General features: G+C 42.1%; 1 protein-coding gene across 3 annotated transcripts in view; it reads right to left on the reverse strand.

Annotated features, from left to right (window-relative positions):
- The window catches only part of LOC109909368 (limbic system-associated membrane protein), a 1,000,013-nt gene that overhangs the window by 115,652 nt on the left and 858,023 nt on the right, over window positions 1-26,338 (reverse strand). The gene's annotated exons all lie outside the window — the stretch shown is intronic.

The raw sequence follows: 26,338 nt of genomic DNA on the forward strand, positions 1-26,338 counted from the left end.
CGGTTCTATAGAAACCTTTTTTAAGCTTAATAAGTTTCGCAGGTTCCGAGAACCTTTTGCAATAAAAATCACGGTCCTTAGCTTTGATATTATACCAACTATGGGGGTATGTAATCTCACTGAGACCTACTTCCCAAGCCTCTGATAACTCTATAGGCTTTGGAAAATTGGTTGTATACTTCGAACTCTGATTATTACGATATATCTGTGCCGACGCATTACTGGGGAGAGTCAGGTAGAAGCCGCTGTGTTCCATGATGCCCAACTGTGTACACGCGAATGATGCGCTAGTTATCATGACTAGGGGTTTAAATTAACCCCCGTTGCCTCCACCACATCCTGCTCCAATACCCAACTGTTGAACTTTTGAGGCCAGTTTTTCCAGCGGACCAGCAACCATTTTTTACCCTTTTCTCTCTTCTGATCTAGAATCTCCTCCACGTGAAAGACTTTGTCTTTACCCAACTGGACCTTCTGTAATTCCTTCTCATAAAAAGATCCCTCTATAAGATCCCCGTCATAATCTTTTAATTTGTAGACCGGCGGAATGCGTGGCAGACATTCGGTAACGGTAAACAACTCCGAGCTAAAGCCTTGTTCGTATTTTTTGTCGAAAACACCCCTCAACTTTGATATACGCACCAAGTCACCCACTAGGAATTTAAAAGTCATTTTTTTCTTACGGCGAAGTGGGAACAAACCATACATATTTTTAAAGACTTGAAAAGAGTTTTCCGAAGAGACCTCCGAGGGCTTCATACGTATAGTCTTATGGTAGCTGTGGTTGTACCCGTTTACTAAATCCTGAACTATGTCTGTATATCGGTTGGTGTTGTGAGCTGTAAAATAGCGCCACATCCGCTCTTTCAAAGTCCTATTAAAGCGTTCCACAACCGAAGCTTTCAAATCAGAGCCTGTAGCAAAATGTACTATATTATACTTATTCATTAGCTTCTGAAATGTTTTATTAAAAAATTCTTTTCCGCCATCCGTCTGCACTTTCTTGGGGGCGCCTCCTGCCTTCAAGATCGATTCAAAGGCCCTGGTCACCTCTGCCCCGCTCTTATTTTTTAACACCCTTACATAGGCTAATTTAGAGAAAATATCTATAACCGTTAGCATGTAGCGATTTCCATCATTTTTATCGGCAAGGGACTGCATGTCACATAGATCCGCCTGAAATTGGGATAATGGATGCGTAGAAAAAACTCTATTTCTTGGAAAATGTTTTCTTACAGGTTTATGTAGAGTGTAGGCATCTTGCTCTGATAACCATTCATTCACTTTAGCATCGTTTAACAGACTACCTGTTTCTTCGACTATAGCTCTCTGTAAACGCTCTTTACCCCCATAAGACCCGGGGTTAGAGGGATTATAATATATGTTTTTCAACAGCTGCTCAGCCATCCTTCTTGCCTCTCTGAGGTACAATAACTGTAATGAGCCACTTTCATATAACGACAACATTTCAGTTTGTGAATTTTTATTTTAAGAATGCAACAATTATTACGTATACAGACAATTCAGGATTTGTTGCAAGATACAAGTCCCCGTTTTCTCAACAATCACAGCATGCAACACCCTGTATATATTGTTTAGATTTACAGGTTTGTTTCGCTGAATTTTTAAAACACACACGTCTGATATATAAGTATATAAACAACAAATATGATACACATTCACATTAAAGGGTGGTTCAAACAAATAATGTAAAATCTTAGCCAAAGTTATTTCTAGTTCTTCAGAATCCTCAACAAGCCTTGATACCATATGTGACCATTGTAAACTCTCGCCCGTATGTCGGACATGTTTCATGATTTGCTCCATTTTTAACACACGCTCTACAATAACCCCTGTATTGTGGGTTGTGTAGAACTTTACATTGTTCACTTTATTTTCAATAATCTGATGCATAACATTTGTAAGGTCTCTCAAAAGAAAAAATGTATTTATTCGCTCAAACATCGTAGACACATAGTTACCCATAGCTCTAAATAAACAAAATGTCACTCGGTCTCTTGGGATTTATTGAGCCAGAAAAGCATCACATCAGCCACCACAGCTTCCCTGTATTTGTTGTCGTCCACCAGGGTGTGTCGGATTTCTTTGAGTTTCTCATGGATGAAGATGGCCTCCTTCAGTTCATGTAGGAAGGCTTCGGTTACCCCGTAAACTCTAGGGATAGACGGCGCAATACCCATAGACTCCAGGGCGATGACCAGCGCTGGTATAAAACGGCAGGACCACAGTCTTTTCACCAGCTCCTCAAAATGATTGAAAAAGTAGTATCTAGGAGGGTCGTAGAGGCAAGGATGACGACGCTGGCTGGGATGATTGATCTCACAGCCGATGCATTTTTCTCGTATATATTCGCCAATCACCACGTTTAAAAGTGTAGCTACAGAGGCCTTGATTGTATCCACAAAAATAGTACTGGCCACCCCATCAAACACATCCTCAGGCTGGGTAAATGTCGGGGGTGTCACGGGTCTTGCCAGGGGTGCGTAGAGTGTAGGGCTTCGTGGCATAGAGTCTTTAGTGTCGGGCCCCCATGACGTAGTGGCTTCCTCGTAGATGGTCTGGAGATCCATGGTGTATGCTGAAATGAAGAACTGGCTGCTTTTTTTTCTTTTTATTGTAGAACAAGGCCCTTGGGTATCTGGGGGGGCGGGGTTAAAGCATCCGCTTACTTAGTTTTCTTCTGACGCTGTATCTTCTTGAGGCTCTTTTGCATCGTAATCTTTACGATTCGTATATATTATGCACTTCTTTAAATGAACAAGGCTCTGACGCTGTTGGCTCTGTACAAAGAGAGCATCCAACGGTTGCAACATTTTCAATTCCAGTACATCCCAACTCTTAAAAGGAATAAGCAGACGCAGTCGGGTATCCCCAGTCAGGCCACCACCCCTAAGGTTGTGGTTTCGGATTGCCTCGGTGCCGATATAGAACTCCACGCTGCCGCACGGTCGGCCATTCTTTCTTTGTATTTTCACCCTGTGAAATATTTGTCCTGAGGAGTCCGGGGTACCTTCCCAACGGGTCTCGTGGCCCGTGAACACACTATACCCCTTGGTGATAAGGCTCAGTTCAGGACACACAACCTTGCGAAAAACCGACCAGTCTTCAACACCATATTCCAAGCCTACAGTCTGGTCTGTATATTCTTCTCCTTCATCTACCATATAGAGGGTCACTCTACAGGCCAGGTAATCAAACCGATACCCCCACTGCTGGCCATTAGACATCAACACTTGATCTGTCAGAGCATTTGCTGGCGGTATTTGGGTTCTATACACATTTAAAAAACGTTTTTTTGGCGCATCATATATTGCTGGTTGATACTTTGCCCTTGCTCTATGGGCAACCCGAAGGCCTGTTTCAGTTGTTACAGTCATCACTGCTTTGGTACCGATCCCAAATTCCATGGTTATTCTTAAGATCTTGTGCACTCTTAAACAGGTATTGTTCAGCGGCTTTATAAGGGGCCTTAACCAACCCAAACCGTGAGAAACAGTAACAGGTTGACCTGACACATGGTCACTTACTCAACCCTGGGCATGCACCCTTCTACATGACATAGGGTCATAAATCATTACATAGGGTCATAAATCAGGCTTGGGTCATCAATCATTAACGGCCTGTCAAAGGGACCCTTACTCACCCCATAGCCCCCACCTAACCAGGCTTGCCTATCAGGCTTGGGTCATCAATCATTAACGGCCTGTCAAATGGACCCTTACTCACCCCATAGCCCCCACCTAACCAGGCTTGCCTGACCAGAAGACATGCACACGTCATCACTACATAGGGTTCACATAGCGTTCACATAGGTTCACATAGGGTCATCAATCAAAATTTTGACACGTGACATCTACTTTAATCTCTCTGGTAAGTCTCGAAGAGCTTTCCACACTTGGATTGTGCAACATTTGCCCATTATTCTTTTCAGAATTCTTCACGCTAACCATCATCAGGTCTTGCCATAGATTTTCAAGCAGATTTATGTCAAAACTGTCAAATTAATATTCACTGTCTTCTTGGTAAGCAAGTATAGATTTGGCCTTATGTTATAGGTTATTATCCTGCTGAAAGGTGAATTCATCTCCCAGTGTCTGGTGGAAAGCAGACTGAACTAGGTTTTCCTCTAGGATTTTGCTTGTGCTTAGCTCCATTCTGTTTCGTATTTATCCTGAAATCCTTAACAATTACACGCATACCCATAACATGATGCAGCCACCACTATGCTTGAAAATATGTGGTGGTACTCCGTTATGTGCTGTATTGGATTCGCTCCAAACATTTGTATTCAGGACAAAAAGTGAATTGCTTTGCCACATTTTAAGCAGTATTACTTTAGTGCCTAGATGCAAACGTGATGCCAGATTCTTTGATAGGCATTGGAAAACCTCCCTGGTCTTTGTGGTTGAATCTGTGTTTGAAATTCACTGCTCGACTGAGGGACCTTACAGATAATTGTATGTGTGGGTTACAGAGACGAGGTAGTCATTCAAAAATCATGTTAAACATTATTATTGCACACAGAATTATTCCATGAAACTTATTATGTGAATTGTTTAGCACGTTCTACTCCTGAACTTATTTAGCCTTGCCATAACAAAGGGGTTGAATACATATTGACTCAATGCATTTCATCTTTTCATCTGATGTTGTACTACAGTGTCCCCCGAGTTGGGTTTTCTGGGGCAAAAAGAAAACATACACTAGCCACTGGCTGCTGACCTCGACGGAGGTCAGTAACCGTACCTCGATGGATGAAACGTGGAAGTCACCAGACTACAGAGCACCAGATGACATGCTGGGTGCAACTATGTGCAATTTTCCTAAATTACATAGAGAAGAATATCCTCCATGTATTTTTAGAGAAATTAATGGTAATTATCTGGTCAAGACACTTTCCTGGTCTTCCTGTTTTCACTAGAGCAGTGTAATATTCAGTGGTTTCATCACAAACATCAAACATAATAGTCTTCAACCACATAAGATTCCTCTCCGAATTGGAAGCCAATACTATTATCAGGGGCATAACCTCCAATTGTCAGCTCTACCAGGTTCAAGAGGCCATGTCCCTATTCCCTCTAGTCTACAGGGTCATGATGACTTAGATATCATGGTAGCTATGTGTATTAGAATACACTCACATTGCTTAGGTTGGAATTTCCTCTGCATATACACAAGCAACATAGTCCCATTTGAATATGTCAAAATAGTGTAATTTAACTGAACTAACATGTTACTTGATGTGACATATCACTTTTATGTAACTATGGTGACATACTTTTGGTCATGTAGGGTATGTGATACACCAGCTTGTCGAACATCTCATTCCAAAATCATGGGCATTAATATGGAGTTGGTCCCCCCTTTGCTGCTATACCAGCCTCCTCTCTTCTCGGAAGGCTTTCCACTAGATGGTGGAACATTGCTGCAGAGACTTGCTTCCATTCAGTCACAAGTGCATTAGTGAGTTCGGACACTGATCTTGGACGATTAGGCCTGGCTCGCAGTCGGTGTTCCAATTCATTCCAATGGGGTTGAAGTCAGGGCTTTGTGCAGGCCAGTTAAGTTCTTCCACCCCGATCTCGACAAACCCTTTCTGTATGGACCTTACTTTGTGCACGGGGGCATTGTCCTGCTGAAACAGGAAAGGGCCTTCCCCAAACTGTGCCACAAAGTTGAAAGCACAGAATCGTCTAGAATGTCATTGTATGCCGTAGCGTTAAGGTTTCCCTTCACTGGAACTAAGGGGCCTAGCCTGAACCATGAAAAACAGCCCCAGACCATTATTCCTCCTGCACCAAACGTTACAGTTGGCACTATGCATTGGGGCAGGTTACGTTCTCCTGGCATCCGGGAAACCCAGATTTGTCCATTGGACTGCCAGATGTTGAAGCGGGATTCATCACTCCAGAGAACACGTTCCCACTGCTCCAGAGTCCAATGGTGGCGAGCTTTACATCACTCCAGCCGACGCTTGGCATTGCACATGTAATCTTAGGCTTGTGTGCGACTGCTCGACCATGGAAACCCATTTCATGAAGCTACTGACAAACAGATCTGGTGCTGACGTTGTTTCCAGAGGTGGTTTGGAACTTGGTAATGAGGGTTTTTATGCACTAAACACTTCAGCACTCGGCGGTCCCTTTCTGTAAGCTTGTGTGGCCTACCACTTTACGGCTGAGCCGTTGTTGCTCCTAGACGTTTCCATTTCACAATAACAGCACTTACAGTTAATCGGGGAAGCTATAGCAGGGAAATAAATTGATAAACTGACTTGTGGCAAGGTGGCATCCTATGACGGTGCCACGTTGAAAGTTACTGAGCTCTTCAGTAAGACCATTCTACTGCCAATGTTTGTCAATGCAGACTACATGTCTGTGTGCTCGATTTCATACACCTGTCAACAACTGTTGTGGCTTAAATAGCCCAATCCACAAATTTTTTGTGGGGTCCACATACTTTTGTATATATAGTGTATTTAGGCTTGCCATAAAAAAGGGGTTGAATACTGATTGACTCAAGACATTCACACTTTTACTTTTTAATTCATTTGAAAACATTTCTAAAAAGATAATTCCACTTTGACACTATGGGGTATTAGGTGTAGGCCAGTGACACAAAATCTCAATTTAATCCATTTTAAATTCAGGGTGTAACACAAAAAAATGTTTAAAATCAAGGGGTGTGAATACTTTCCAAAGGAACTGTAGATTTGGGGGAGTAACTGAACGAGACTGCCACACATACTTTATATATAAGAACTTCAGATTCTGTGCTCGCAGAAAATTGTACATTCAAATATGCCAAACATCTCTACATATGGCCTCTTATTTTCCAACGTGGTTCAGAGCTTTTCGTATTATTCTGTACGTAAATCTGAGACACTCCATTTAGTATGATACGTTATGTTTTATATTGGTATGTATTAATTTGTGGATGTTCATTATCCATTTCATATGATATATTATGAATTACAATTCGTACGATATCTTACGAATTACAATTTGTTGTGGCTTATGCTAAGTGGCTAGGTGGCTAATGCTAACATTAGCTAGCTGGATAATGTTAGCTCAGCAGGGGTTAAAATGAGGGGTTAGAATTAAGGTTAGGGTTAGGAGTTAGGTTAAAGGGTTATGGTTAGGGGAAGGGTTAGCTATCATGCTAGGTAGTTTCAAAGTAGCTAAAAAGTAGTTGCAAAGTTGTTAACCCACAGCCTTTACATTTATATTACATTATTTAGATACTTTTAACAATACAAATATTTTAAACACTGCTTAGTAATCAATAACCACTGGTTCTAGTATGTCGTTAACACTACAAGAAGTTGAGTTGGGGCTGCTTTTTCATGATTTGACCTATTGCTATGCCTGCATAGCACCCAAACTATTAGCAAGATAAAGGACATAGCTGTTTTCTTTTTATTCTTCACATAAAAAGCTATTCTCAGGTGGAGGTTCTTGTGCTGAAATGGCTGTGATATTGCAGAGCAGAACATTATTTTATCTGCCTGGGATGAGGTCACAAAAATGTGTGTCAACATGCTCCATGATTATAACATCACATAACATCAATATGACCCCTTGACTTTCTCCACATTTTGTTACGTTACAGCCATATTCTAAAATGGATTAAATTGTTTATTTCCCTCATCAACCTATACACAATACCCCATAATGAAAAAGCAAAATCAGGTTTTTAGAAATGTTGGCAAACACAAAACTGAACTATCACATTTCCATAAATATTCAGACCCTATGCTCGGCACTTTGTTGAAGCACCTTTGGCAGCAATTACAGCCTTGAGTCTTCTTGGGTATGACGCTACAAGCTTGGCACACCTGTATTTGGGGCGTTTCTCCCATTCTTCTCTGCAGATCCTCTCAAGCTCTGTCAGGTTGGATGGGGAGCGTTGCTCCACAGCTATTTTCAGGTCTCTCCAGAGATGTTCTATCGGGTTCAAGTCCGGGCTCAAGCTGGGACACTCAATGATATTCATAGACTTGTCCCGAAGCAACTTCTGCATTGTCTTGGCTGTGTGCTTAGGGTCATTGTCCTGTTAGAAGGTGAACATTCACCCCAGTCTGAGGTCCTGACCACTCTGGAGCAGGTTTTCATCAAGTATCTCTCTATACTTTGCGCGGTTCATCTCTCCCTTGATCCTGACTAGTCTCCCAGTCACTGCCGCTGAAAAACATCCCCACAGCATGATGCTGCAACCACCATGCTTCACTGTAGGGATGGTGCCAGGTTTCCTCCCGAAGCAACTTCTGCATTGTCTTGGCTGTGTGCTTAGGGTCATTGTCCTGTTAGAAGGTGAACATTCACCCCAGTCTGAGGTCCTGACCACTCTGGAGCAGGTTTTCATCAAGTATCTCTCTATACTTTGCGCGGTTCATCTCTCCCTTGATCCTGACTAGTCTCCCAGTCACTGCCGCTGAAAAACGTCCCCACAGCATGATGCTGCAACCACCATGCTTCACTGTAGGGATGGTGCCAGGTTTCCTCCAGAAGTGACACTTGGCATTCAGGCCAAAGAGTTCAATCTTGGTTTCATAAGACCAGAGAATCTTGATTCTCATGGTCTGAGAGTCCTATAGGAGCCTTTAGGCAAACTCCAAGCGGGCTGTCATGTGTCTTTTACTGAGGACTTGTTTCCGTCTGGCCACTCTACCATAAAGGCCTGATTGGCGGAGTGCTGCAGAGATGGTTGTAATTTTGGAAGGTTCTCCCATCTCCACGGAGGAACTCTGGAGCTCTATCAGAGTGACCATTGGGTAATTGGTCACCTCCCTGACCAAGGCCCGTCTCCATTGCTCGATTGCTCAGATTGGCCGGGCGGCCAGCTCCAGAAAGGTTCTAATTAGTGGAGGCCACTGTATTCTTGGGGACCTTCAATGCTGCAGAAATGTTTTGATACCCTTCCCCAGATCTGTGCCTCGAAACAATCCTGTCTCGGAGTTCTATGGACAATTCCTTTGACCTCATGGCTTGTTTTTTTGCTCTGACACGCACTGTCAACTGTGGGACCTTATATAGACAGGTGTGTGCCTTTCCAAATCATGTCCAATCAACTGAATTTCCCACAGGTGGACTCCACTCGAGTTGTAGAAACATCTCAAGGATGATCGATGGAAACAGAATGCACCTGAGCTCAATTTCGAGTCTCGTAGCAAAGGGTCTGAGTAGTTACATAAATAAGGTATTTCTGTTTAGAAACATTTCTAAAAACCTGTTTTTGCTTTGTCATTATGGGGTATTGTGTGTAGATTGATGAGCAAATTGTTTAATTAAAACCATTTTAGAATAAGGCTGTAATGTAACAAAATGTGGAAAGAGTCAAGGGGTCAGAAGACTTTCCGAATGCCCTGTATACATCTACCTACTGTATATTTCCAGTGTGTTGGCCAATGCAGAACCATAACAAATATTTATTCTGTATACTGGGCCAATGTTGTTGAAAACAGTAGAGCTGCATATTAGATTTATTATATTCATGCTGAAGTTTGACAGTTACATTAAAAGTAAAGCAGCATAGGGATTTCTGAATAGCTGTTTTGATTGCGTTGTTCTCCACCACCAACACATCAGCTACCTGTCTATCTTCTCTTCTACCCACAGTATATACAGTAGCTGCCATGACTGAAACTCTCACATTCACACCTTGGTTTTCCAACACAGAGGTCAGCAGCTGTGTTACTTTTACAATTACACCTCATACTTTGCTGAACTCACACAATTATTCATGGAAAGAACCACAAAGTGCTTGAATTAATTTGCCCTCTGTGAGCTATATATCAATATATACATATATGAGAGCACATAGGTATAGATGCATTATAATCAAATGGCATATGTCTGCATAAGGGATACATTTGAGCTTATCTGAGAAAATGTGAATATGCGACTAGATTTTGCATCCGAGTTTAAAATGTAACATCGATATGCAACTGGAATAATGTCCGTGTGAAGTATATGGATTTATGTCATGCCTGTGGGGGTTACTGATGTAAACGTCTAAACAACAGTGTCATGAAAAGTCTTATTTAAAGATTTGTTCAAACAGAGTTAGTAGAAGATAATGGTTAATGCATAGTACGCAGAAGAGTATCTGTCATGGAGGTCCTGAATGAGTACATTTTCAATACATGCTCTCAATAAAAAAGACAATTTACAGGAAACATTTCTGTAAGATTGACTGATAATATAAGGAAAGATTGTCAGAGGCCCCTATACAACCATAAACACAGAGGCTGACTCAAACACACTGTGTGACTGACCTCAAATCCCTGTTGAACTTATATCCGGCTTGTCCTTCTTACTGGAACATCTTTCAAAATAAGCTATTATTGCTGAATACAAAGCATTGTGATGTAGTGCAGCCATGAAAAATGAAACATCCTGGGTATAATCTTGGATTTAACTATTGAGTAAATCCCTCCATGGAGAGGGGTGCAATCTTCATGGGTGCCGTATTAATGTCGGAGAAGCAACTGAAGGATCGGTCAACAATTCTTTTCCCTGGAACTATCCATTAAATCATCAGCTTGTTTTTTTAAGAACTACTCTTTACGCAAGTCATAGCAGAGCTACATTCCATGCACCCTTACGAAACATCTTTAGTGAATCTCTGGTAATCAATCAGATACTAAAAGTGCCTCAAGGCTACTTAACCTTCCTGTGCACACCTAAGCTGAGAATGAGCACGCAGCTCTGTTACTTGGAACCCAAGGTGTTAAATATGTATTTAAGAGAGTGCTGCAGATTTTCAGATCTCTCACCTTCAGATCTCTCACCCTCTTTACATAAACCCATGTGTCTATAAATGTGGAGGGGTGTTGGTTAACCCTTTCACTGCCCGTTCATTATGGAACACTATGCAGGCCTGAAAAGGTTATCCCAACGGCCATTGTAATAGTGGTCAATGTTCTTCTCCGATCCCACCACTGTGACCCAAACAACACGTGTGGGCTTTGTGTGTCTCTAGAGCCTTTCACGTTCCTACCAATGAGCTGGAGCCATTCCTGTTTGTGCAGAGACATTCCTTTCCTTCCTTGCATATTAATACGTTCATTCACTACCTCATCAGCAGTCGAGCCTTCCTAACAGCTACATCACAGTGCTCCGCCTCTTCTCCGAGAATCTAATGTCAGTTCAGCCATCCTATAATCATGTCAGCACTGATTAGACCAAATAAGATGGAACTTCACACTCTCTGAAATGTATCTTAAAACGCTATAATTGTATACCTCTTAAAGTACTCCAGTTATACACATCAGCAGACATGAATGTATTTGTAGAGGCGAGATTGGTATATTTTGCTTTATTTTACCCAGTGCTTAGAGTGGTGAGTACAATCTGACTGCTGGGAATAGAGATCTACTGACATCATAGTAAAGGGAAAGATAAGGCAAAAGGAAGCCAGTAGTAGTTGTTGTATGGGATCTGCTATTGACATCTGCAGCTTTGTATGGACAGATATGAAGTTTAAAGTGTGGGTAAATGTGATGCGTGCGCAATGTGGAAAATGTCCAAACTCATCGATAGTTGCTCAGTATCATCACTTGATTGAAAAATGTACAACATAGAAAGTTATCACTTCTCCTCAGGCCGACGACGAGGCACAAAAAAAAGCAGAGGGTATTTCTTGTATCAGACAGGGACGGCCAATCCAAATTTCCCCTCATCGATATGGCCTCTTATTTAATTGTTCTGACAACTGGGTTTAATGACTTGGTTTATGGCCAGTCAGACAGCGTGACTCCACTTAGCCTCGTCCGTAATGGGCCTAATACTGCCATTTCTTTCCCTCTGTCATAGTGGCTGTGCAGCGCCATCCCTCATGGTCTGTCACACAGGGCCAGGCGGGCGAGGGAGGCGAAGCGCTCAGGAGGGGCCACTGAGGACACATAGAGAGGGAACATTGTTTATCCACATTAATTGAGATAGCCGTCTAGTTCAGAGAGAAGGCCAGGCCATTTCAGACCTGTGGGAAAGTTGGACATGCACTCCAGGGTACATAACACCTGATCCTGCATAACCATCGCACTGGGGACGTCATTACCTGCGATACATGTGTAGTTGTGTAGCCAAAGCAGGACAACATGTCAAGTTTGTCCTTGTGGAGTCTTTTCACATGATGTTCCTCGTTGTCCACCACTGCATTTTGAAAACCATACAAACGAAGGGTGTTTTTTTAAGGAAGAATAATCTAAGAGTAATGTGTGACACATTGTGTAGCTACAATCAAATTCATCTGGCAGTATCCATTGTGCCGCTTGTCTGTGAGAACTTCTTCGAGGTCACTGGATAAACGTTCCACTGTGAGGGATGAGCGGCGGTATCTCTACGTATCTCAGAACTTCCTCTCAGAGCCAGCCCCACTGTGTTCACTTTCTTTCATTCAGGGCAGCTTCCCTAGCTGCTAAAGACAGGCCGTCTTCCGATTCAACTTCTTTTCCAGGAAAGGATAAGTCAGCAGAAAAGAAGATGACAGGAGGACTCCACTCCTCTTTTGGTCACCGAAATGAGCTAGACAAATTGGTCGCCAATGGTACCTCATTCAGGATGGAATAATAGTACGAGAGAAGGAAAGATATTAAAACAGCACCGTGTGACAAAGATAGTAACACAACGAAAGGTCTACTGAACAACATGTATAAGATGATTGTACTCTCCCCTCCCAGGCAGGTAGCCTAGTGGTTAGAGCATTGGACTAGTAACCGAAAGGTTGCAAGATCGAATCCCCAAGCCGACGAGGTAAAAATCTGTTGTTCTGTCCCTGAACAAGGCAGTTAACCCACTGTTCCTATGCCGTCATTGAAAATAAGAATTTGTTCTTAACTAACATGTCAAGTAAAGGTCAAATTAAATATAAATGTTGAGACAAAATGAGGTTATTTTATTACCATAAGTGTGTAGGAGGCCAAAGAGGAAATTATTTTTTTCTCGCTGGAACAATCTAGAGATCTACAGATGTAGGATCTTAATTTGAGCCAGTTTGCTACAGCAGGAAAATAACCCTGCAGAAACAAGATATGTGAATTATTATGTGGATTATAATTTATAGACATATTTGTAGGGGTTGATACATTTTTCGTTAGGGCAAATCAAGTCTGACATTTCAGTGGAAATTACAAACTTTAGAAGCCTTTTAAAAACTCAAATACACTACAAGTCTGCATTTCCTGCTTTGCCGGAAAATGATCAGGAACGAAAGAGTGGTCAAATTAAGATCCTACATCTGTAATATGGTCATTAGTCAATGTGCTAGGCAGATGACCCCACCAGCTGAGCTGTAGTGCATATTACAGACACCATTTGATCAATAATATTTTCATGATTGTGTTTCCAGGATTCTCTCTCTCTCAGAGGGGTGTCCTATTTTGCTAGAATGGTTTGCCTGCGGGTCAACAATCTGTACATCTCTCATCATAAGGGATTTGTCTTCTTAAACCCAACAGTTTGCTCGTTCTGTTCTACCCTGAGTGCGATTCGCTCATGTGTTCAACAGCAGATAAATTAATTAACATAATTAACATAAAAATAAAAAAACGTATATTTCTCCTCTTTCAAACACTTAACAAGGGCATGGCTGTAATTAATTGTGCCTGAGGTTGGAGGCTCCAGCGAATCTGAGAGTGTCAATACGGGCCCCAGCCTGTCGTGTAATAAGCTGACATAGTTACGTTTTGTAATTGGCTGGTGCAGTCAAGCGACAAGGGCAGGCCGGATGGAGGCGCTGACCATGGCAAATTAAAGAGGGTGGTTAAGATTGATCACTGAAAACTCACTACAGTCCTCATAATGACCCAAAAGGATTACTTTATGTCAGGGATAATCAGGAGAAATGCATAATTGCCGCCTTTCATGATATCTGTCTGTACTGTATTTGGATTAGTCAAAAGAAACTGTAAGAAACTATTTATCCACTGGTGACAAAAAAAGAGACAAAAGGTGTGTCTTAAATGAGTGTTACTTTCACCTTCTGTGCTGTCTCCAATGTCAACTATCTGGATGCAATGTCTCGCTATACTCTTCCACCAGCTCAACACCAGCAGAATATACTGTGCAGCATAACAGGACAGTGTCTATTGTCAGGATGAAGACATCATTTGAGTCCGTCCCCTCAGGACTCCTGCTGGTATCGACAGCTTGCACAAGCACGCTACTTTCCTCTAATTGGAATAGTGATCTACATATAAACAGGTAAACAAATTGCTACAAATGACGTGTTAAGTATGTGTGCATAATGCAAGGTGGAGTCCTGTTCAAACAAATTGGGCCCAAATAGCTCCTGAAGCACAGATTGTGGCTATTCTCTCCGGGACAAGATGTGAGAAGGAGTGGCCCAATTACTTCAACAGACAGGGAGGGGAGTGATGAGTCTTGGAGGGGGGTCACCTGGTGTGCATAATAATGATCTACCGTTCCCACTCTCATGAAGGTGTCCTGGTTCTCTTGCGTTTTGCACACGTTCATTGGCCTTTCGACTTGGAAGAGCTGCCATAGCAAATAACTTCCTTGTCTGACTCTTGGCTCGCTGCTGCGTGACAAACAACGTAATGCATAGAGCGTAATGAGTGTGATTTCTAAGCACAGCTAATTGGCAAACCTGTCTCCCAGTCTCATCATTAGATCCATTATGCAAGTGTATGTGTAGTTAGTTTCTAAGGATGTGGTGGACTTGGGTAGCAAACACTAATCAATGAAGGGTAAGTGTTGGAGCGGTCGGTTGTAGGGGCTGTACTTTGTTCTGGTACTCTTTAATTTCCTCAACACCCCATTAAAAAATGATCTGTGTTTTGGTTTCATGTTCAAACCTCTGTGTCATTGATGATGAAATGCCCTGTGATATATATATATATATAGTCATAATCCTGTGCCCTTCAGTCCCTCTTATAAATCTAAATGAGGGAGGGTGGTGTCACTGCGGTTGAAGGAGCTGCGTATATAAAAGAGTAATGATAGTTGTATAAACAACACCCCCCCCCCCCCCCCAAAAAGAAAAAGAAAATGACTATCATCCAGACTGACACTGATGAATCCCACTACATTTGTCACTGAGGCTGAGAGTGCCCTAAAATGTGCACCGTACTTCAGATCAGACATAGTGTTGTGACTATTTAAAACATCATAAATACCCCTTAAACTAACGGGGTTGTGCACATTCAAAAATGTAATAACTTTATTTTTCCCATGAGGGAACTCCTTGTCTGGGCCCCATTGGCACTACAGAGATCTATGGAGAGGGCTCAGAACATCAGTATGGCATGTGCAAAGAGACAGATTAACCTTGTTTATCCCACCTCTCCCTTCTGTGTGTCGCTATGTGATTCTCTAGAGTGCGTTTAGAATTTATGAAAATTGACTCCACATCTTTACAGCAGATGCTCTCACTTGGCATGGAAAATCTGTTCATTAGTTATTTAATTCAAAAAGCTGGATATACTGGGCTTTTAATTAATCAGAGAAAGAGAGAGAGAGAGAGAGAGAGAGAGAGAGAGAGAGAGAGAGAGAGAGCGCATCACAGCATCACTATCAAGGTATTTTCTCTGTTGAATACCACTGAGATGGCTGGAATTGGAAATATGACCTGTCTCTCCACTATAGGTGGCTTAGTGTATCAGCACCTATGGGGTTAATAGTATGCATAACACTGGCCACAGCTTGACTAAGCATTAGCGAAAAACAAATGCACCACATTATAGGAGCCCCTGTTATGAGGCAATAAAAGTTAAATCAACACATAAGCATTTCCCTTCTGTACATTAAAGCAATACTAGACAGAAGACAGACAAAAGAAACTGGGGAAAAGTCATGAGATTCAAACTAATACACTGTACGTGGCCAATGTAGAGAGTCTTCAACTGCGACAATGACAACCACTATTGTCATCATCTGAGAATTCTGGCTCTTCTAAGTCCAGGTAGTAATTAGAGAATGGAGAGAATATCAATTTATTTAGGAATATAGATAATATCAAGGAGAGGTCGTCATAGTGAGAAGTTTAATTACAATGCTAGAATCGTTCTGGGCCCAAATAGTACATGACTACCATAATAACGCTGTGAGTCAGAGCAGGTAATACTTAATCATCTCTCAATTAAATCATTTCATTCAAAGGAGTGAAAATACGTATTAGGTTCCTCTAATACACTTTGTCCATCAAAGTAATTCCACTCATCCCTGATCAGAACATACTGTGCTACCTACTTATGAAAAGACTAAACTGAGATACAGCAGATGTATTTAACGATTAACTCATGTTGTGACAGAATTTGAGAAATCATCAAGAATCCCTGAATCCTGTCACTGAAAATGGGTGAAGTGGTTCTTACAAAAGACAGAGACAGAACCCTCTCCTGAGAGGACGAATGAAGCCCTTAACCTCCAAACACATTGACAGTATGTATCCTTATCCTCTGCATGAGAACTGTGAGCCCAATGGCAAGGGGCTACAGTAGGTGAGGTCAAAATGCGTGAATCTGGGCAAATCCACTGTTTTGGGTTTGTTGTTGTTGTGTTTTGAACTGATTGCTCATAGCATACAGAGTTGGGACCCAGAAAAGATCACTCATGCTGAAAAGTTTCTGCCTTTTTCGGGCTGGTAGAAATTATGGATAGTACCCAGTCCAGTCAATTGATGTTGGACATGTTAATTACCCCAAAGCTGCTTGCTAGTCTAAAAAAGGAAGCCTAATTGATGCCTGTATACTTTTAACCACAGGTTGGTGGACAGGCTTGTGGTTATGGCTGGAGTGGAATAGGTGCAATGGTATCAAATACATCAAACACATGGTTTCAATGTGTTTAATGCCATTCCATTAGCTCCCTTCCAGCCATTATTATGAGCCGTCCTCCCATCAGCTGCCTCCACTGCTTTTAACACACTCATCCGAATGCGTCAAAACAAGCATACGATTCTCCTTCTTAACTAAAAAGCTATTAGTGAGGGCTAGAGTTATAGAAGTCATTCATGTTCATGAAGCACTGCATTGAAAAGAAAAGTACAAACAGGGATGTAGAAAGACCTAGTTGGGAACAATGTCAGTTTTCAGACTAAGTTTTTAAAAATGAGTCTGTGTTCTTCTTTTCCTGCTGTACACATCAACAACTAACTCTTCCATGCTTTTTCAATGGTAAATGCATTGTGGGGCCATTCTTTGAAGTGTTTCTTCTCTCCTGTAAACGTTGCTTTAAAGAAACACCTTTTTGTGCCATTGAACTAAACATTTTAGATTGTGTTGCTGTTGGAGATGAGCCAGCGAGCCACCAAAGTCAAAGAGACCACGTAAGATAGGCAGAGAATGAAAGGGAAAAGCTGTGTATTTTACAACGGATGGCGAATGCTAATTGGGCTGACACTCCATGGGGAATTACAGTTGTTATAGAGCAGAATATGTGTCGTAAAAAAAACGGACATAATTATGACGGTTTGGTCTCAGTTCAGCTTAGGACACATTTCAATTGTTAAGTACAAAAGGATGCAATATGATTTGGAGTAAATTCTAGCAAGCCCACTGTGGTTCTGGAGATGTTGGCAGAATGGTGCTCCAATTACCGTAGGTGGGTGCTATTATAACAAGCTGGTTCAATACTAACATAATGGCCATACACTCTCCAACTCAGGAAAGTGCAGAGATCTTATGTTGTTTTCACTCATCATAATTACACGCAAATTGAGGTGGATATAATATATAACAGGCAAACATGTTGGCATTTTTTTGTTCTCCAAGACATCTGCATTTTTGTCAAACAAATGTGGGACAAAACACATCAAAATATCTCTGTTAATTAGTCCTTTCTCTCAGGGCCTTTTATAATTGGTCAGTGGAATCAGAAGACTTAACACGAATACAGACAATACACAGGAAACACAGGAAATGCAGTTGTTATCTGTATCCTTCTTAGTGTAACTTTAACAGAATATAATAAATATGATCTCAGAGTAATCTTTCAAAGCTGCATATTTTTGACGTTTCGTAGCTGGTGGGCGCTGACAGCTCTTCTCCTGCAGCCTAAAATTCTGGGGGCTGAAACCCCCAGAATCCTCATTAGTCTACGACGACGTCCTGTTGAGAACAGACTGGATCATTCTCGCTGAAGTTTATGTTGGGATAAAGATAATATTTTTTAATCATACCGTACCTTGAGCACAGTTCTGCATCTATGCAGCTACCCCGCCTCACACTCACTTTTAATTTGTCTCCGCAGAGGCTAATCCGTTTATAATTCAAACTTTACCCTAGGCTTAGTTATTGTCGGGTTTGGAACGTAGGCAATGGAATAGAGGGATTCTGAGGGGGGATAAGTGAAGATGGCTGAGCGTTCTCTCTCTCCTTTGGGGAAGGGATACCTTGGGGAGCAAAGGAGAGCGAGTCGGTGAGATTCAGCTCTCATCCTGATAATAGTCACTAGTAGAGGTTTGACAGGTTGCCATCTTCCCTAGCTCTCTCCTCATCATGAGATGACATAGCTTGCCTGCTTCTCCCTTCATCATAGCCCTGGAAATAGGAGGCAGTTACTGCATCTCACCATCTCCTGCTTCGGCACTTTCTCACTAGTAGTGGGTGTTTCAGCCGATATCTCCACAGTGTGTCAAGGCAATTATGTAGATAAAAAAACAGATTTCACAACCCGAGGAACTACTTTACCACAGATCATTTTTACACCGCCCGTCCCATTACGGTTTCATTACGTACAATATAAAATGCAAAGGAAGTGCTAATTTATCGTGGTTTAACAGATGAAAAGATGGTACAGTATGTAAATCGGGGGCTGTGTGTGGTACTTGGTGAAGGGGGAGGAGAGGGGTGAAAACGTGAATATCTAGGCCAGTCGTAATGACTTTTCACTGCAGCAGTAGCACCAAGTTCTTTATGATCTATTTCCACAGATCCACTGGTGCCTTTGTGGACTGGATTTAGTGGACCTAGATTAATGCCTGCTATCCACCTGATCCTTAGCACTGGAGAACCATACCGTGAACAAACCAATTGTTTCACTAAAACTGAATCTAGCACGGCATCCCTAAAGAAAGTAGGGATAAATCAAAAAGGCAGAGGTCAACAAAATTCAGCCCAAGTCTCAGGTTTCATGGTGCACACAGTGACAAGCACACTAAACAGAAATATCATGGGAACGTTACAATATAGCACTATACTCACTATAACCACTCAAGACACACACAGGAACATATGAACAGGGCCTCCCGGGCTGCTGTTGATTATTAGAAACACAGTCTAATATGTTCCAACAGGTAGGTCAGCAAAATGCCAGACCAGGGTTGCTGCACCACCGGGTCACAGCAGGATCAGCACTTCTCTTCCTCCCTCTATTACACACACAGCACAGGATTCCAAGCCTTTGCCAACCTTTACCACAGCACTGAACACTTCTCACACTGTTCTCTCCCCTGTTCCCCTCGATTATGCACACACACGTGGGTGTATGAAGTCAGTCGGATAACGTGCGACTGACTGATGCACCTCCCTGTGCTGTGACGCGGTTGTTCCCATATTGCGGGGGTCTATTGTTCTCATCTTCAAAGCTGTTGAAGCTTTAGCAAAATGACAACTGTATATCACCACTAAACACACTGGCAAACTTGTTAATGGCAAACTTATTAAGGAATAATGGGGATTATTTTAAAGAATAATACCCTTTACATTTTTCCACATTCTAGAGCCTGCAGGGGAAAAACTATCCATTAAAGAAATAGTGTACTTCAAACACACACACACTGATACAACCCAAGGAAGGCATCATCATCCCCCCCCAAAAAATGTTATTATGTTTTAAACAGCTTTAGGTTCCGGCATCTTCTACAGGTTAATCTCTGGGTTCTGGTGTTATTATTGCAGCAGGAGGCATGTTTTCTGTCACTTCATCATTGAAATATGCCAATTTTCCAGCTGATTTGGATTGATCTACATTAATCAAATACATTTTTATTTGTCACATACACATGGTTAGCAGATGTTAATGCGAGTGTAGCGAAATGCTTGTGCTTCTAGTTCCGACAATGTAGTAATAACCAACGAGCAATTTAACCTAACCAAATACCTTATACACACAAGTGTAAGGGCATAAAAGATATGTACATAAAGCTATATTAATGAGTGATGGTACAGAACGGCATAGGCAAGATGCAGTAGATGGTATCGAGTACAGTATATACATATGAGATGAGTAATGTAGGGTATGTAAACATAAAAGTGGCATTGTTTAAAGTGGCTAGTGATACATGTATTACATAAAGATGGCAAGATGCAGAAGATGGTATAGAGTACAGTATATACATATGAGGTGAGCCATTTAGGGTATGTAAACATTATATTAAGTGGCATTGTTTAAAGTGGCTAGTGATACATTTTTTACATACATTTTCCATTATTAAAGTGGCTGGAGTTGAGTCAGTATGTTGGCAGCAGCCACCAGATAGAAACTGTTTCAGTTTCTCGGTCCCTGCTTTGATGCACCTGTACTGACCTCGCCTTCTGGATGATAGCGGGGTGAACAGGCAGTGGCTCGGGTGGTTGTTGTCCTTGATGATCTTTATGGCCTTCCTGTGACATCGGATGGTGTAAGTGTCCTGGAGGGCAGGTAGTTTGCCCCCGATGATCCGTTGTGCAGACCTCACTACCCTCTGGAGAGCCTTACGGTTGTGGGATGAGCAGTTGCCGTACCACGTGGTGATACATCCCGTCGATGTGGATAGGGGGGTGCTCCCTCTGCTGTTTCCTGAAGGCGACGATCATCTTCTTTGTTTTGTTGACGTTGAGTGTGAGGTTATTTTCCTGACACCACACTCCCAGGGCCCTCACCTCCTCCCTGTAGGCCGACTGGTCGTTGTTGGTAATCAAGCCTACCACTGTTGTGTCGTCCGCAAACTTGATGATTGAGTTGGAGGTGTGCATGGCCACGCAGTCGTGGGTGAACAGGGAGTACAGGAGAGGGAGATGTTGTTACCTACCCTCACCACCTGGGGGTGGCCCGTCAGGAAGTCCAGTACCCAGTTGCACAGGGCGGGGTCGAGCCCCTGCAGTGAAGGAGAGTCCACAGGTTTTGGTTGCGGGCAGTGTCAGTGGCAGTGTATTGTCCTCAAAGTGAGCAAAGAAGTTATTTAGTCTGTCTGGGAGCAAGACATCCTGGTCCGCGACAGGGCTGGTTTTCTTTTTGTAATCCGTGATTGACTGTAGACCCTGCCACATACCTCGCGTCTGAGCCGTTGAATTGCGACTCTACTTTGACTCTATACTGACGCTTAGCTTGTTTAGCCACTCTACTTTGTCCGGTTACTTTGGGCCTAATCAGCGGGTTATCTATAACCGTTATGTCTGATAACCCGCTGATGACTGGATCTATCAGACATAACGGTTATAGATAACCCGCTGATGACTGGATCTATCTATAACCGTTATGTCTGATAGCGTCCAGTCATCTGGGCTAAGTGACTTAGATGTTTTGAAAACTACAGATAGATTTCCAGTCACAACGCCTTGGTTCAATTCCATCTTGGACACTTGGTTTTGCTGAACAAATCCCTCGGTTTATGCAAATCTGGATGGAAATCTGAAGAGGCACACACTTCAAACCCATAGATGGTCACATTGATAAATAAATGCATATGATAGCGTGTGTATAGCACTGAACTAGATTAGGGAGATTGACATAGAGGCCACAGCTCCTCAAATAAGCTGCCTCTGAGCAACCCATGAATACACAGTGGAAACGCGCATTTAAATAGGTTTCTGAAACCTGGCAGTTATTTCCTGACAGTGCATTTGGAGAACCAAGTGACTAGGAGCAGCACTTAATGCATCTGTTTAAAAGCATAAACTACGGAGAGTACAGTATAAAAATAGATACTACCTAAAAGCTTTAACGTAAGAAGGAATCTGGATTTTGTTGCTTGTTTTTCTACTACTTCTTAAAATAATAGCTTTTTCCTAACATAGGATGTACAGTATTGAGTAACCCACTTACAAAAGTTGGCCATCCACCTGTTATGAGGATTTGATCAATTTTCTTCGACATCACATCTTCATAACTATGGATGGAGGGAGGGAGTGAGTTCCAAAACAACACAATCTGCTACAACCCAAAGACTCTTTGCAAACATAATCATCCCAGAAATGGAGGAAATTGCAGTATGATAATTCTAGAAAATTACTAGTAACACTAGCATATAATAACATACCCAAAGAACTCGCGTTCCATGTGTGTTGGTGCACAAGTCCTTCCTCACAACTGACTGCTTGTGTGTTTGCCAGCCTGCCATGTTGTTTTGCAAGGCTGAAGTGGCTTAATTGGACAGCTCCCATGCTGTTCAGCAGTAGGGTGGCTGAGGCACATATCCTGCCTTAGATATGGCTGCTTGTGTGACTGATTACAATTATGGACACTTGTACAGACTCCATTCGTGGATGTACAATCGGAGCCATTTGAGAGCTTAAGGAGGGCCTTCCTCTCCCTGGTCTGCCCTTGAAAAGTGTGTTTGGGAGGCTGGCAATAACAGTCAATTAGGGAGAAGCAGGGGGCTCTACTGAGAAAAGAGGAGGAGGGGAGGAGAGGAGAAGCTGACAGTGAGGAAGGAGAGGAGAGAGAGTGTGAAAAAGAACACCAACGGCACATCTGCAGAATGCATGGCCTGGAGCACAGTGACATTTTCAGCGAGGCGATCAATATTTCCTCTTGTCAAAACACCATCTCAGCAATTTTTTAGGATTCAATATGATCCAGATGTGATGTGAGGCTGGGAATTCTCACAAAGTGTTGTTTCGTTTGTAGTCTAAAAGGGTGAAAGGGTCTAAAAGGGTTCTATTTAATGATTTGATTTATTATATGATATAAAGTCACTGTACATGAATACAATGTCATGAAAAAATACATTTGATTAATAGTTCCAGATATGTTCAATGGTAAATATGTCTGCACTGCACCTGGAAGAGGCACTCTTCACATTTGGCAATGGAAAAGTTCTATTCATTGTGAGTCACAGCTTAAGCTATTTTCAGTTTCTGTGCAGAAAATGTTTTCCTCCCTCATTTGTTCTTCACCATCCCTAATGGGATTTTCAATTGTTGTCAACTGTTGTTGAGACAGTGACTCAAAATTGAGAACCTAGTGTTTAATGGTCCCCCAACACACACACACACACACACACACACACACACACACACACACACACACACACACGCACGCACACGCACACGCACACTACTAATACTACCACCACAAACACACAGACACACAATCGACGTGGATTCTGTGAGATAGTTTTGTACACGCCTCTTAGTCAACCCTCAAGCGTTACTTTAGAAGCATAAGCCACATCTCATCATGTCCCTCAGGTTTTCCACCTTTTGTTCCGCTGTCGATTTGGTTTTGTTTTGCGTATCCCGTGATCTCTCCCTCCGTTTCCTTCCAAAGCATACAAGCAGAACGTTTATCACTCATTCAGCGAGCTCCATATGGTGGATTAGAAGACTGAAATTAGAGATAAAGAGCAGAGACAGGAAATGTTGTTTTATGTTTGGAAGACTTGCAATGTCTTGTTCAAGTAAAAAACAAACACCTCTAAGGTGAGTTATTTTGGTTTAAAAAGTAGGGCTTGATCCGGATAAACAACCCATAGGCTTTACTTAAATAAGATCAGTTAAATTCAGTTGGATGAGCTCTCTCTCTGAATTAGGAGCTAAATCCATTAGTTATGAAGATCCTATTAAGGATGAATTATGAATCAATCTAAGGCTAGACATGAAACATTAAAGCTGGCTACCTACTCAGGCTGTACAGTAGTACAGTATGATGCACACGTACTAGCAAACGTGGTGTATTATGTTCACTGAGATTTGCATAGGACCATTTTTTTTTTTATTGTACCTTTATTTAACTAGGCATGTCAGTTAAGAGCGAATTCTTATTTACAATGACAGCCTACATTGGGTTAACATTGGGTTAACTGCCTTGTTCAGGGGCAGAACAACAGATTTTTACCATGTCAGGGGATTCGATCCAGCAACCTTTCAGTTATTGGCCCAACGCTCTAACCACTAGGCTACCTGCCGACTATTAGGTTACTCGCTTGAAACAAAATGTACTTTCAAGGGTGTTACGAGTCCCCACTAGAATGTGCCATCTCCTGCATTGTATCAGTGATAGGAGACAATGGGAGCCAACCAGAGAACTCAACCCAAAACGTTCTGTGAAATAGCATCTGTCTCCTGGGGCCTTAGATTAAATCCCACCCTTCATCACATCCTCGGATACTAAGACATCATCACCAGCTGGAAATTAGTGAAGCTATAAAGGTCCAAGAGTCTATTTACTATCGACCTGCTAATCATGAGGTAATACATGCATGGTGGAAGCACTCTGGCAACAAAACCCCCCTAAGCTTCTGTTTTACTTACAACCACAAAATAGCTCCTTTTCCTGACTCTTCTTAGTTCCGACCAATTGTGAGGATGTTCGCAGGCTAACCGCTAGCTACATTTGACCCTGGACTGAGGTAAAATGAAAGACGAGGAGATTAGTGATAATCTGGGTCTAGGACTGCAGCCATAAAAGGAAAGAGCTTGGCTTGACAGATCCCCAACAACCCCCCCCCCTTCACCTCCCCCGCACTGATGGCCTGTAATCCCTCCAAAACGGTGTGGTAAATTAAAGATCTGATAATCGCATCATTTTTTCATCATTATTTCAGATCAGACAGTGGGAATTTGTTGAGGCTGTCTGTGCATATGCTACCAACATCACTGAAATAGTGTTGATTGACCTGAGACCGTTCACACATCTGCAGTATAGGACTGTCACTGTATAGGAACATATTTTCACATTTTATTCGATACCGCCTTATGGCTGACGATGAGACGGTGAGGTGAAATCATTAGGGAGTGTTAAAATAGGAAAACAACTTGAAAGGATACTTCATAGACTCTTTGTACATAAGAAATGCGTGACAAAGAGCATCTTGGGAGGAGACACTCAAACTTCCGACATTTGCACCTGCACTTTTCATCAATTTTATTTCTCAATCTCCTCGAATTGTGACAGGATTTGTCACACTGTGCTAACATTTTCTCAGCCTCTCTGCAAACCCCATTACATAAAATAGCACAAACGGCCGTAAATGCTTACGCCATAACAAAAAAGCTTTCAAAGGAACTGTTCTCTATGGCCCTCTCACTATTTGATTGAAGTAGGGGACTTGGTCTGTCCCCCTTCTTGGCCTTTGAAATACCCTAGTGTAAAGGAGTATGGGAGCTGGCCAAGTAAATACATTGAAGTAAGCTGAACTGAGGTGATGAATCCCCTAAAATGGCACTGAGGAACAGAACACAGAAAGTGCAGACAAGGGACTAAATTAGAACCCCTGAGCTAAAGACAGAGGACTCCTTGGGGCCTAGTGACACCAACATCCACTCACTGCTGAAATGATATAATGCAGATATTTGCTATAATGCACCATATTTAGCACAAGCTTCAGTCATTTCCATTTGAGGTCCGTGTCATCTAAGTAATGACAGAAGTAATAGGAAAACAAAAGCTGTGAAGTGTGTTTAAGTCAGAGTACAGACGCTGCCTATCCTTGTAAAAAAAAAAGATGTGGTTCAATGATTAGGTTCAATACTTCCATAAAACCCTAACCAAAGCATGGATTTCAAATTTACAAACACCTCTGGACAGTTTTGCTGGTTTTGGGAAAATTCTACTTGTATCTAGGGTCTGACTAATACTTGACTGCCAGGAGTGACTTTTCTAATTGAGGGGAAGGAACCGTTGTTTTTTGTTACCTATTTATGAGAAATTGAATATGATTTGAGGCCCATTCAATGAAGTGCATCATACAATCCTCTACGGAGTATTCTGTCACAGCTGATAGGATAACCATAGGGCTCTCTAATCCTGTTAACCCTGTTAGAGTGCATGCTGCAAAGCCATGAAAGCACATGACAATGGCAGCCTCAGCAGGCTGCATACACCTCGACTGACAGTCTATGTGAGACTAGGAAGTCATTAGTCTCCTTAGTTTGAGAGGAATGTGCCTGAGACAAAAAACCCATCTATCCCTCGCAACAAAACAAACATTATTCCAGTGAAACATACATTTGTGTTTGAAAACACAAAGAAAAATGATTGCCATTTTCGCCCAGGGATATGGCATTTAGTTATCCACCTGTTTCTGGTCTAAGGGACACAATCCCTGGCCATTGCAGGCACAGTTGGTTTTCCCTCCCCAACAGCACAAGATGAAGCAACTGAACACATTGGAGCACATGAACATCCATATATTAATGGACCAATTTGTCTTT

Source organism: Oncorhynchus kisutch, linkage group LG18 (genome assembly GCF_002021735.2).
Source record: "Oncorhynchus kisutch isolate 150728-3 linkage group LG18, Okis_V2, whole genome shotgun sequence".
Lineage (NCBI taxonomy): Eukaryota > Metazoa > Chordata > Actinopteri > Salmoniformes > Salmonidae > Oncorhynchus > Oncorhynchus kisutch.